At 32.6% G+C, this 14,884-nt stretch overlaps 1 long non-coding RNA gene across 1 annotated transcript in view; it reads left to right on the top strand.

Annotated features, from left to right (window-relative positions):
- Window positions 1-14,794, top strand: part of LOC143670625 (uncharacterized) — a 28,603-nt gene extending 13,809 nt beyond the window's left edge. The window contains exon 3 of the long non-coding RNA XR_013169413.1: window positions 14,702-14,794. This is a non-coding gene — a long non-coding RNA (uncharacterized LOC143670625). The remainder of the gene's footprint in view (window positions 1-14,701) is intronic.
- The last annotated feature ends 90 nt before the right edge of the window (window positions 14,795-14,884 follow it).

Genomic DNA, 14,884 nt, shown 5'->3' with positions numbered 1-14,884 from the left:
TACTTATTCCTTTTTAATTTTTGTTTTTTTTATTTCTCTTGTCTAATTGCAAGCTCTAGAAATTATAGTACAATATTGAATAACAGTGTTGACAGTGGACATCTTTGTTTTGTTTCGGATATTAGAGGGAAAGCTTTCAGACTTTCACCGTTGAATATGATGATAGCTGTGAATTTTCATATATGTTCTTTATATATATATAAAGGGAATTTCCTTATATCACTAGTCTTCAAAGATCATTGATATAGTAGCATGTATCAGACTTTGTTCAATTTAAGGACTGAATAATACTTCTTGATTGTTTTGTGGGTTCATTCTGCTAATCACTGACTTCTGATTGGAGTGCCTTAGCTCCTTACTTTTAATGTAATTACTGATAATCTGTGATTTCTATCTTCCATTTTGAAAGTTTTTCTACGTGCCATGTCTTTTTCCCCTCTGTTCCTCAATTTCTGTCTTCTTTTGTGTTTAGATATTTTCTTGCTGTACTAGTTCAAGTCCGTTGTCATTTCTTTTTTTATATTTAAAAAAAATTTTTTTAGTGGATGCCCTAAGAATACAAGTAATATCTTAACTTAGAATAATGGAGGTGCAATTAGTTTCAACTTAATTTTAATAGTATTATGATTCTATATAGCTCTGATACCATCCAAGCTGTTATTATCACAAAATACATCTGTATACATTGTATGAATATCAACACAGATTTATAATTATTGCTATATACAGTTGTTAAATTATATAGAAGATGGCAAGTGTTTTAAACAAATATTATACTTATTCTGTATTTTGTATTTAATTTAATAAATAGTTATTTTCACTAGTGTCCTTCATTTCTTTGTGTAGAATCAAATTGTAGCTTTTTGGTCAGTTAATGATTAGACAGAGATCTCCTTAAATACCTAGAACTAATTAAGAAATTAAGATTTCTGTGTGCATGTCAAAACATGCTTTCAAAGATCAGCCAGGCTATTTATAACTGACTTAGCTGTTACTTTCTGCTTTCACAGAGCATAACTGCTAACCAGATGTGAGACCTACAGATTTCTCAGGTTTTTCCTAGGCCTTCTAGTTTCCCAAGAGTATTTTGGAGCTTTTCAAAATCTCCGAAGGACACCTCACTCCCTTACTTTTCCTTTTTAAGTTTTTTGGTTAGTCTATTGTTTGATCCAACTGTTATCCACTGCATCATGCAGACATGATATTAAATGATTGCTGCTTAACAACCCTAGAGAAAAAGCTCTTCTAACTGGGTGAGATCCAAATCATGTCAAGTAAAAATAAATGTTTGTGAGTTGGGTCTCTTCCAGTGAACCACTAAACTAAGTAAAATAATGACAAGTTTCTCTTAATGGGACTTTGTAGGAACACCCATTCCATTTTGCCCCATTCAGCAGCTGTGAGGCTTCTGGTTTCCAATGGGATTGTAGGCTGTTGGTTTACAAGGGTTCTGTCAATCTAGGTTGAAGGGCAGTGAGAACAGGACAATTTAAAATGCTATAAGGCTCACTGTTCCTACAAAGATTAAGCTAGTTTTTTGGGAACAAATGCTTCCCAGATCGTTAAAGCCTTTGGTTAATTTCCAGAGATCTGAAAAAGTTGACTCTGACAATTTTTGCAAGTGTGCTCATTGCTTTTTTGTAGGAGAGGGCTTTCACATTTTCTTAATCTGTCTGGAGCTTTTTTTTTTTTACATGTCCCTTTTTCTTATCTCAATTTATCTAATCTATCACTAAATCTTGATGTTTCTACATTCAAAATACATCTTGAATCAGTTTATTCTCATATATCCTCTATCCTAAGACTAATAATAAGTCACAATAATCTTTGACATGGACAATTTAAATGGACCCCTGATATTTCTCCCCAAACTCATTCTTGTACTCTTCCCAATCCATACTACAGCTTCAACCAGAATAATCTCTAAAACCATGCCCTTGATCACTACTCATCAGTCCTTTCCCATTGCATTTAAAAATAAAATTTAAATTGTTAATATGGCCTACAAAGTCTTTAGGATCTCATATCTATCTACTTCTCTTACAATATCAGAAAAAAAAACAATTCTTCTTCATTCATGGTGCTCCAGCAATATTAATAATCATTCTATTTCCATAATATGCCATACACTTTTCCACTCTACACTTTCATTTTAATGATTCTGTCTGCCCACACCATGTTATCCTGAACTGTTTGACTGGCTAAATCTTAGTTATCTTTATAACTATCAGTTTAAATACCACATAAAATACCACATACTCATAAAAAGCCTTATATGAAACCCCTGTAATTTGGTATCTACTGTCACTCTTTTCCTCTTTCCCACTAATTTTCAGGAATATTTTGTGGATTTTCGAAACTTCAGCATCTGACATTGAGGTTGATGAACTACCTCATATTTTTCCTGGAAATCAACTCCAGATGCCATAGAGAAAACACTTTTGCAAACACTAATTTCTTTCCAGGGTTAGATGTTGATTTGCAGCATATATATGCATATATATATATACATTGCTTAACAATAGCATAGAACAAGTGTTTTGAAAAAATAAAAACATGTAGTACAATTTAATGCTGCACCCAACAGTGCATTGGTATTTGTATTGTTGGATTTTGCTTGTCTAATACATGAAAACCAGGGAAAGAAAGGAAGACCTCAGATAGGCTGGACAATATGCTTAAGTATTCTATTATTTTTATTATTTTCCTTTATATGGCTGCTGATCTTGAAAACATATAAAAATCTGCACCGATATTACTCTGAAAATCCATTCTAGTTCAGTATAGCAGTTTACAATTAATGGCAACATTCAGTAAATTCTTGATTAAATCTCAGTGAGTACAGATTAAAAAATGCATGCCCCTTGGAGTTATTGTGTGTTCTTGGTTTCTTTTAACAGTTACTTTTTTACTAGATATTTCTTATGAATTCACAAGGAAACTAATCTCTATGACATGAAAAAAAAAGGATGGCTTAAAGCGCTCTAAAATGTTGACTGAGTAAACCCACATCCATACATTGGGCTTTACTGCAAGATGTGTTCTGGGTAGTCATTTATGGCTAATTACTGCAAGATGTGTTATGGGTTGTGATTTATGGCTAATGGCATTCTTTAAAGCAACTATATTAAAGATTTCTTTGGTCAGAAATGTGAGAAGCCTTTATATTTGAGTTTCTTCAATAGTGAATAGATAGAAAAATAAACAGATAGATTGATAGATAGATATACATATAAATATAGAGAGATTGATTGTTATAGATATATAGATGTTTGCACTGTTTTGCAAAGAACCATAACAAGAAATAATTCTTCTATGCCCTGATCTTCCAGAACAGGAGTTCTTAAAGAAAAAAGGAACTCTACTCCGTAGAGAGTAAACCAGGCTTAGACTGCAGATATCCAGAGATATTGGAGCAGCAAAGTGCTATCCTTTTCATCAATTTGTATGTTAACATGAGCCTAACACTAAATTGTTTGGAAGCTTGAAGAGAGACATCCACTTCATTTTGCTTAAACTCAGTTTCCAAAGAACAAATAAATATATTATTTTATGTAATTAAAGGTAATACAGGATGTTTTTTACAGCCAAGTTCTTCCCTTGAGTTTCACTTGTGATTTTTGAAGGACTATTTTTGGCCCATTATATACAGATGGCAATATAAAATCAATTTCTGTGTCAGAGGTGAAAATCTTAAACAATGAAAAAGTACACAAAGAATTCTATTTCATTCAGCATATCTGAATGGAATAATATGCTCCAAAGAACATGAAAGTAAAAAGTCCACACTATTATAAACACAACCCAGCTCTTCCAACATAGATTATAGCTATGAAAGAGGAACAAGAAGAAAGTCATTCACATTCAGCCAGCCTTATTTACAATGCTAATCTCATACAAAGGATTTGAGGTACTGTTATATCACCGTGCAAAGTTTCAAAATGACTCTCACAGTCCTTATAATTAGTGGGATTGAATCAGAAGCACAGCTCCATTACTGTAGATCCCAATCCTTTCTTAGATTCTTGGATAAACCCAAGTACTTCCCTCGGGATTGTATTTTTCTGATAATGGGGATTCTTAATGCTGAATGCAAATCGTTCACTAATCAATCACAAAAACTGAGCCAGAATCAGCTAGATGAAAAGGATACTCCCAGAGTAATTTTGGAAGCACTTTGGGGCACTGGGGAAGCATTTGGAATATCATAGAGTCAGTTAATAAATAGCTGATGTGTGAAAGCATATGCCAATGACTAACATCTTGTTTCAATCTTGTTAATCATCCTTACATATTTATGAAGTAATAAGTAGAAAGCAGTATTTCTCAACTTTGCCGGTTGAAACATAGATACACAAATAAAGCTTGACATAGATCTTCTAACAAGTTAGTGACAAATGCAAGGATATAATTCATGTCATTTATTTCTTAATCTGAGCCCCCACTGATAGACTAAGTAGCTTTGAAATAATTAAAGAATCTGAAAATACCTGATTAACTAGAGTTAATAGTCACATTAAAGGCATTTGGCTTCCATTTATAGTTTCTATGTGTGACTCAATAACTGAAAAGGACACAAGAAGCAAAAAGGCATCATAACAATGACGCTGGCTTAAATTACTTTCATTTCCCCTGGTATGCATACATGGGTGAGCTCTTAAAAGAGCTCCAGCTAATGTACATTAGAGTTATCTACTTGCATTATGATTATTATAAGCCATGGTGAACAAAGCATACCTGATTCCATTTGCTCTATTCAATTTAATGCAATGCAAGGGTCATTATGGAGACTTTGTATATTTACAGAATAGTATTATATATGTATTTGGCACAAACAATCACTAATATATGATCCTTGCTCTTTCAAGAATATTGATCTCTGATTAAATTACAAGATTTTTGGATCCCTTTAAAATGACCATTCTCTGAGATTTATTCCACTCTGCTTCTTGTCTTCAAACTGGAATATTCACTGAATGAGTTCAGTTATCCATCTATCCATCCATTCATTCTAAAATATTTGTGTTACACCCACCATTTGCCAGAATCTAAACAATGTGCTGGGGATGGAGAGATGAATAAGTCTCAGGTTCAGGTTTTAAAGGACAAAAGAGTCTACAGAGGAAGACAGACACATAAACAGTAATCTTAATACAATTAATTAACTTTTAGAACACATTGTATATGTAAATATTTCCATGTACATTTGATCAGAGAGCCTGATATTTATGATACATTGACTGTCTCATAAAGAAATTAACTATTCAACATGAGTGTTGGCTCTTCTTATAATATAGAATTCTGAAGTAAAAAAAGCAATAAAGTAGTGATTTTAAAAAACATATTCTGGGTGGTGCAAGTGTAGCTCAATGGTAGAATTCTTGCCTGCTGTTGGGGAGACCCCGGTTCACCTCTCGGAACCTGCACATGTAGAAAACAAATTCTGATATTTCATTTTAGAAGATAAAATTCTCATGATTGGCTCTCTAAGGACCACTTCTAATCTTGGTCATAACCAGCCTTACCTTGATTATTCTCTTTAGTTCTTCCTATTAAGACAAGAGGAAAAATAAAACACAGTTTACATACATGTGTCATATATATGTATATATATATATATATATATATATATATATATATATATATATATATGTATTCAGTTTATAATATTCATAACAAAGTTTGGTCACAGATGCATCATTTTCCCAAGCAAATAAATATATGTGAAATAGAGCGAATAAAGTTTCAAGACTTTAAAAGTTTCTTTAAAAGTAATTTAAATTTTAAATTTTGAAATATAGTATAACATAGTATAATAATTATTTTACTGACTAAAATGAAGTAGGTGGTTTAAAATCATCCAAGAATTTTATTTTTCTCATGCTACTCTCTTTCATACCTATTCAATAAGATCTCCCTTCTCTATACCTCGACAATTTTCTCAGGGAAATCCATACCTTATTTTGTCAATTTCAGGTTTCATCAAATTCTTATTCACAGATGTGAAGAAATCTAGTCTAATCTGAGCCAAACCTTAAATTTCACATCCAATTTAAACTTTCTTCTTATACAGTAAGATTGTGTCCGAAATCAGACTCATAAACTTATACTAGATAGAGTGACTACCCTGAATCCAATCTTTGTGTTCAACCTTTTCAGCAACTTGGTCTGACATTTCTGTTTCCTCCAGGTGTAGAGTGGGATGGAAGAAAAGCTGGAAAGTTTGAAAAAGTATTATCTGACATATAATACTGATTCCTGATTTTTAAGTTGCGACATGGAATTGGTACTTTCTGTGGACTAGATGCACCAACAATGCCTTTTTGTTCCCTTGGCAATTTGGTGGCTTCAGAGGAGAAATCTTATTATTTGGAAAGGTGATTCACCTTCTATTGACTCCTGTTCTAGTTTGCTAGCTGCTGGAATGCAATATACCAGAAACAGAATGGCTTTTAAAAAGGGGAATTTTATAAGTTGCTAGTTTACAGTTCTAAGGCCAAGAAAATGTACCAATTAAAACAAGTCTATAGAAATGTTCAATCTAAGGCATCCAGGGAAAGATACCTTGGTTCAAGAAGGCCGATGAAGTTCATAGTTTCTCTCTCAAGTGGAAGGGCACATGGCAAACACAGTCAGAGTTTCTCTTTCATCTGAAAAGGCACATCATGAACATGGTCAGGGTTCCTCTCTCATCTGGAAAGGCACGTGGCAAATATGACATCATCTGCTAGCTTTTTCTCCTGGCTTCCTGTTTCATGAAGCTCCCCAGGAGGCATTTTTCTTCTTCATCTCCAAAGGACGCTGGCTAGTGGACTCTGCTTCTCGTGGCTATGTCATTCTGCTCTGCTCTCTCTGAATCTCTCATACTCCTAAATGTTTCCTCTTTTATAGGACTTCAGAAGCTAATCAAGACCCACCCAAACGGGTGGAGACATGCCTCTACTTAATCCATTTTAACAACCACTCTTGACTAAATCACATCTCCAGGGAGATGATCTAATTGCAGTTTCAAACATACAATACTGAATAGGGATTAGAAGAAATGGCCATCTTTATAAAATGGGATTAGGATTAAAACATGGCTTTCTAGGGTATGTACACCATTTCAAACCAGCACAACTCTTTTCATCTCCCCCTTAGGTCTTAGTCCTGGTGATGAAGTCCATGCAAATATTTCTGCTGGGTTCATCATACTGGGTCAGACTTCTCAGGTTACATGCACAACTGCATTTGTCTGGCCTCTGGGAAGCATGGACTATTTACTATTTACCCCTTTCTGCAGGCCCTGGCAGCCACTAATTTACTTCCTTAGTCGATGTATTTGACTATTCTGAACATTTCATATAATTGGAATGAAATAACATGTACCCTTTTGTGTCTGACTTTTTTCACTTAGCATATTGATTTCAAGCTTTATCCATGTTCTAGGATGTGTCAGAACTTCGTTCCCTTTTATTGAAAAATAATGTTCCATTGTATAAATGCAACACTTTTGGGATATCTATGCATCATTTGTTGGACATCTGGGTTGTTTTTCTTTTTTGGGTATTAATGATAATGTTGTTATGGGTATTGGTGAGTGAGCTTTTGAGTGGAATGTTTTCACTTTTTTGGAGTGTATACATCGAGGTGGAATTGGTGGGTAATTTGGTAAATCTTTGTTTAACTTTTTGAAGAACCATATTGTCTGCATCATGTTACTTTCCTACCGGTAATATATGAGGGTTCTAATTCCTTCATAATCATACCAATATTTGTTACTATCTCTCTTACTCTTTTACCATCCTAGTGGATATGGATTGTTACCCCACTGTGATTTTGATTTACAATTCCCAATAACTAATGATGTTAAGCATCTTTTCATGTGGCCATATGTATATATTTTTTACAAATGTATATTCAAATAATTTGCATATTATTTTAATTCAGTTTTCTTTTTATTGTTGTATTAAAAGTCCTTTATATTCTTTATACAAGTCAATCTATTATTTAAGAATATTTTCCCATTATGTAGTGGTCATTTCATTTTCTTAATGAAGTCTCTTGAAGCACAAAATTTAAAATTTTGCTTGTCTTAATTATAGTTTTACTTGTATCACTGTGCTTATTGGTGTCATATATAAGAAACCATGGCCAAATTCAAGTCACAAGTTACCTCTATTTCTTATTCTAAGAATTTTAGTTTTAGCTCTTGTATTTAGGTCTCTGATTTGAGTTAATATCTTATATGTTGTAAATAAAGGGGACCAACTTTATTCATTAGCATATGGATATCCAGTTTTCCCAGCACCATTTGTTGAAGAGACTGTTCTTTCCCCATTTAGTGGACTTGATGCCCTTGTCAATTTGTCATAGTTGTGTGGGTGTATTTTTGCAATCTCAATTCTATTCCCTTGGTCCATTTGTTCTCCTGCTAGTATTACACTGTCTTGGTTACTGCGGCAGTTCAAGTAAGTTTTGATTTTTTGACAATATTTATTCTTTTTGTCAAGATTGTTTTGTTACTCTGTATTCATTGAATTTCCATATGAATTTTAGGATCAAATTGTAAATTTCTGCATTAAAAAACATATGGGATTTTTAAATTAAAATTGCATTGAATCTGTAGATCAATTTTGGGAGTATTGTCACCTTAACAATTTAAATCTGCCCTGTAAACATGGGATGTCTTTATATTTACATTGGTCTTCTTCAATTTCTTTCTAATATCTTTTACAATTTAAAGTTTATCAAACCAAACAGACCAAATTAGCAAAAATTGTTTTGCTAAATTTATTCCTATTTCTTTTTCTACAATTGTGCATAAATTATTACTCTAATTTCCTTATCACAGTGGTCATTGCTATTGTGTAGAAGTACAATTAATTTTGCATATTGATCTTGCACCATTCAATCTTGATGAACCTGATGTTTGTTATTTCTAATAGTGATTTGAAAATTTATTAGGATTTCTTATATACAATACCATGTCATATTTGAATACAAGGCATTTTATTTCTTCCTTTCCATCCTAGATAAAATTCATTTCTTTTTCTTGCATAATCGCTCTGACTAGACCCAGCAGTGCAATGTTGAATTGAAGTAGCTAAAATGGATACCTTGTCTTGTGCCTGATCTTATGGGGAAAATATTCAGTTTTTCACTATCAAACATGCTAGTTGTGGGTTTTTTTGTTTGTTTGTTTGTTTTAAGGGATATTGGTTTGTAGTTTTCTTCACTTGTGATGCCTTTGTCAAGTTTTTCTGTTAGAATGATGCTAGCATCAACGAATGAACTGTAAAGTATTCCCTCTTATTCTATGTTTCGGAAGAATTTGTGAAGGGTTATTGTTAATTCTTTCAATGACAAAATGAACTCATGAAGCCATTTCATTCTGGCATTTTTTTGTGGGAAGTTTTTAATTCACTTTCTTTACATGTTTTAGGTCTATTCAGAATTTATCATTTTTCTTGAGTAAGTTTTGGTATTGGATGTGTTTCCAGAATTTTTTCGTTTCATCTAGATTTTCTAATAGTATATTGGCACTATTAGTATATTAGTATATTGGCATAATTGTTCATATTATGCCTTTGTGATCCTTTTTTATTTCTTTAAGATCAGCTGTAATGTCACCTCTTTCACTTCTGATTATGGTAATTTGAGTTGAGTCTTATTCTCAATCAGTTTAGCTAGCATTTTGCCAATATTGTTGATCTTTTGAAATAATCAATTTTTGATTTCTTTAATTAGTTTCTACTCTCTACATTTTATTTCTACTGTAATTTTTATTATTTTCTTCAATTTGCTTTCTTTGGAATGCGTTTGCTCTTTTTTTCTAGTTTCTTTATTTTTTGTTTTTTACATGGGCAGGCACCATGAAACGAAACCCGGGTCCTCTGGCATGGCAGGCAAGCATTCTTGCCTGCTGAGCCACTGTGGCCTGCCCTTTTTCTAGTTTCTTAACTTTGAAGTATAAGTTATGGATTTATTATTTTATAATGCAAGCATTTACAGCTATAAATTTCCGTCTGAGCACTGCTTTCCCTATGTCCGTGACATTTTGGTATGCTATGTTTTTATTTCCATTTATCTCAAAGCATTCTCTAATTTGCGCTTAGTTTTTTTTTTTCTTTTGACCGATTGGTTACTTAAGAGTTTGTTCTTTAATTTCAGCACATTTGGGAATTTCCCAAATTTCCTTCCATTATTGATTCCTAATTTAATTACATTGTGGTTGGAGAATATACTTTTTATTATTTTATTTATTTAAATTTAATGAGTTTTTTTCTACTGTAAGATATAATCTATTCTATTGAATGTTCCGTGTGCATGTGCAGATAATGTGTGTTTATTCCGCTGTTATTCAGTGGAATGTGATCTAGTTGTGATCGAGTCGTCTATAAGTTTGTTCAGGCAATTCATTCCTTTGTTAATCTTTGGTTCTATCCATTATTGAAATTAGGGTATTGAAATGCCCAACTGTTATTGATGAATTGTCTATTGTTTCTCTTAAAATGTGTCAGTTTGGGGGCTTTTGTGTTAAGTGCACAGATTTTTATATTTGTTAGGTCTTCATGATTGACTGACCCTTTTATCATTGTGAAATATTCTTTTTTATTTCTAGTAACAACTTTTGCCTTAAAGTCCATTTACTCTGATATTAGTATAGCTACGCAACTCTGTTTTGGTTGCTATTTTCCTGGTATAAATTTTTCCATACCTTTACTTTCAACCTTTATTTTGTTTGTCAATGTCTGTTTTAATTGGGCTTTTTGTTTCATTTCCATTTAGTATAGTTACTAATAAGGCGGGATTTATGTTAGCCATTTTTCTATTTGTTTTCTACATATTTCATGTCTTTTACTTCCCCTATTCTTCCATCATTGCCTTCTTCCGTGTTAGTTTCTTTGTCATTTATTTCACAATATTTTATTCTCAGGTTCTTACAGTTTCCCTTAAATAAAAATTAGTAGCTTGATTTTAAAAATCTAGTTTAGAATAACACCAAATTTCTAGATTATAAAAAAAACTTAGGTCAATTTCCTCCATTTTCCTTACTGCTATTAGTGGCATATAGATTGCATCTTTATATATTATGTACCTTTCAGTACTTTTTGATAATGAGTACTTCATGCAGCTTCTTTTAAATCAGATTGCGGATAAATAGAGTTAGAAAAGAAAATACATTTATATTGTCTTTTATATTTACTTATGCAGGTTCCTTTACTGACACATTATTTCCTCTTTTGGCTTTAAGTTACACTCTAGTGACCTTTTATTTTTGGACTAAAAGACTCCCTTTAGTTTTTCTTGTAGGGTAGACATGCTGATGATGAATTCTCCTGTTTTGTTTATTTTAGGATATCTTGATTTCTCCTTAATTTTCGAATAGTAGTTTAAATGGATATATAATTCTTTGTTGCTGGTTATTTCCCATTCAGTGCATTTAATGTGTCTTCCCAGTACCTTCTGATGTCTTTGCTTTCTGATCAGAAATCTGCAGTCATTTGAATGTTCCCCTATAGGAAGGTATGCTTTTGTCCATTGCTTTCAATTTTTTTACCTTTATCTTTAATATTTAGAAGTATAGGTTGTGTATTGGTGGGATTTTTTGCATTTATTGCATTTGGTTTTCTTGGTTTCTTGAATCTGTAGGTTTATGTCTCTTGCCAAACCAGCTCTTATTTATTTTATTATTCTTTCAACTACACCTTCATCTCCTTTATTTCTTTTCTTTTTTTTTTACTTTTTTGGGAAAACTGGTTAAGAAATTTTATGGTTCTTGAGACTTTCTTCATTTGTTTTCAGTCTATTTTATCTCTGTTGTTCAGATTGTTTTTTCTGTTGCTCTGTCTTTAAGTTCAGTAACTCTTACTTGTACCCTCCCCATTCTGCAGATGAGTCCATCCATCGATGATTTTTTAAATGCATTTTTCAGTTATAAAGTGAACATTTGTTTCTTCTTTATATCCTATATTTATTTGATGTAATATTCTATTTCTTTTTTAATTTTATTATAGAAGTTGCAGATTTACAGAAATATTATGCAAAAATAGAGAGTTCCCATTTTACCAACCCTCACAATTATTAACACCTTGCATTAGTGTGGATTTTTATATTTTGTTTTTTTTATTTGTGTCCATAATTGTCTGATGAAGCATTTTTGTAATGGCTGCCTTTACATTTTAGATACTTTTAATATCTGTGTCATCTTCATGGTGGCATCATTTGATTTGTTTTCCTCATTCAAAATGAGTTTGGTTCTTTGTGTGGCAAGTGAATTTGATTGTATCCTGGACATTTGGGATATTATGCCTTGAAACTCTTGATCTTTGTTAAGTCCTCCATGATAACAGGTCTCCTATAGAAACATGACAACCAGAGAAAGGAGCTGCCATTCTTTACTGACAGCTTGGTAGGACTGGAAGTTTAGGCACAGCATTAGGCTTCAGCCTACTGTCCAGCAGTGGTGAATTATTCTGGCTATTGACTAGTGCTTCTCTGACACCATCTTGGGGGTGGGTATCAGGAAGGGGGAGTATTTGCTTCCTTATAGCAGGGGAAGAGGGCAAATCTAGGCTCTCCACTTTGCCTTTGCTGATGAAGTAGTAGTAGGGCTTCTGCTTTTCCAAGGGTGTTTACCTAGAGTTGGATGGCTATTGCAGAAAAGTTTTCTGACTTGCTAAGCTGCTGTTTTCATTGTCCTTTAACTAGGTAGAAAAGGCTTGTGTTGGAACTACTTTTTGTTTGCACCCATTGGAGTTTCTGAGTAGCTAAAATCTGCAGTATACAGACTGGGATGTATGAGGCAAAATAAAAAAAACCCAATAATATTAACAGTGTTTTCTTCCTTGGGTCTTGAATTCCCTAGCTGAAATGCCTTCTTCTCTTCTCCTTTCAGAGTCTTTTATGTCTCTTTTATGTATAAAGTTTTTATAGTTGTACTTAGTGGAAAGTATATGAAGAAGTGCTTCTACACCATCTTATCAAGAACCAGAATTTCTCTTGCAATGTCTAATTTTGTTTTAAATACAAGGTTAAAGTCAATAACAAAAAATATGATAATGTTTTTGTAATCTATTTTTCCTTGGATTTCAGAATATAAAACTGTAGTATTTCTTGACAGATTCTACCAGGGAGCTAGGCATGTTTAGCTCTACTATATTAGCACTTAGAAAGTTGCTTGTCCAGTTAACAAAACTCTTACACTTTAGAAAAACAGTAATCTTCCTTTAAGCTTCTTAATTTACTTTTTAAAACTAGCATAGGTTGTAAGAGGAACTCTCTGAATAAAAATGAAAGAAATGTGTCTCAAGGTAAATTATAAGTTCACTTTCAGGCTGTGTTCTGTGAAGCATCATTTTACTTCTTGTAGCCTATTTAGTATGTGGTAAAAGATAAAGGATACTGGAATAAATGTATGTCCATCCTGGTACATTTCAAAGCAAATTATAATGAAATGGTGCTTTTTATCATTGTTGTTATTAACGCCACCCTGCTCAGTATACAAAAAGATAAAATCCAATGGATTCCAGCCCTACCTCTGTCTCTAACAAGCCAAACAACCTTCATTTCTTCATTTATAAATCAGTAAATGTTTCATCTGCCCCCTAAGAGTACTGTAAAGAGTAAGTGGTATAGGGCAGGCCATGGTGGCTCAGCAGACAAAGTTCTCACCTGCCATGCCGGAGACCTGGGTTCAATTCCCAGTACCTGCCCATGCCAGAAAAAAAAACATAAAATAATGAGTAAATGGTATATATTTGAATATCTCTCTGAAAAATAAAAATTTCTATACAAAGACACTTATTTATAAAAGAAAAATAATAATTTTGCAATTTAAAATGTATGACATATTTACTGTAGCAAATTACAATACATTGATGGACATAAAGAAGAATATAAAAACTAATCGCAACACCATATTTGTTGTACCCATTCAGATCTTTGCATATATGTAATAGGAAAGTGGGATAACACTGCACACACTATTGTTACCTATTTTTTAAATTAATGTTTGTGAAAAATTCTCAATATATCTATCATCAAGAAATCATATCTGTAGTAAATTATTATTCTTATAGAATTAAGACCATATTGTTGGATTTTTAGGTCATTTCTACCTTCACTAATGTAAAATATGGTACCACATTCTTAAACCATCTCCAATTTCCTGAACTTATTAGCTGATGTTTCTAAAGACTGTTGTTTAATTAGCTTACCTTATTAAAAACAGTTCCTCAAACATTTTTTATGGCTTCCTTTTTTACCAGAACTACTTATTAGTAGGAAATTCTTATTTTTGTTCACTTATGCTGAATAACATCTACTTCATAAAAGTCTTTGAATGCCTTTATTTCTTCCTTCCTCCCTCCTGCTTTATTTTCTCCCCACATAACATTTACCTGTAAACCTGAATTAGCTTACTTTTCCTGTGGATTCAAGATAACTAATTAAATCTCTTACATTTTTCACATGAGGTAAGTGTTAACAAATTTTCACTGAATAAAAATCAATCAGTTACTATTTGAATTTTGACTGTGTATAGAGTGATTTTTAAGGTGGAATAGTCAATATAGAGATTTACAATTTCAATATTCCTCACTTAAAGAGCTAACTGATTAGTAGGAGTAATAGCAAATAGTCCATGTTATTTAAAACTACTATGTTCCTGGTTCTGCTTTAAGTGTTTTGTATGTATTAATTATTTTAATATTCACAGCATTATGAGGTACAGTCTATCATTATCCCCACTCTGTGGATGAAGACAATAAGACAAAGCAAAATTCTGTAGCATGGCTGAAATTACACAGTGGTAAGTGTTAGACCTGGTATGCAAATCCATGAAATCTGACTTTAGATCCCATGATTCTCTCTTTGTTTCACTTGAATTTGAAGATACGTA

This window comes from Tamandua tetradactyla, chromosome X (genome assembly GCF_023851605.1).
Source record: "Tamandua tetradactyla isolate mTamTet1 chromosome X, mTamTet1.pri, whole genome shotgun sequence".
In the NCBI taxonomy this organism is placed as follows: Eukaryota; Metazoa; Chordata; class Mammalia; order Pilosa; family Myrmecophagidae; genus Tamandua; species Tamandua tetradactyla.
Note: the sequence above shows the minus strand (reverse complement) of the source record. Positions and strands in the feature narration are given on the sequence as shown.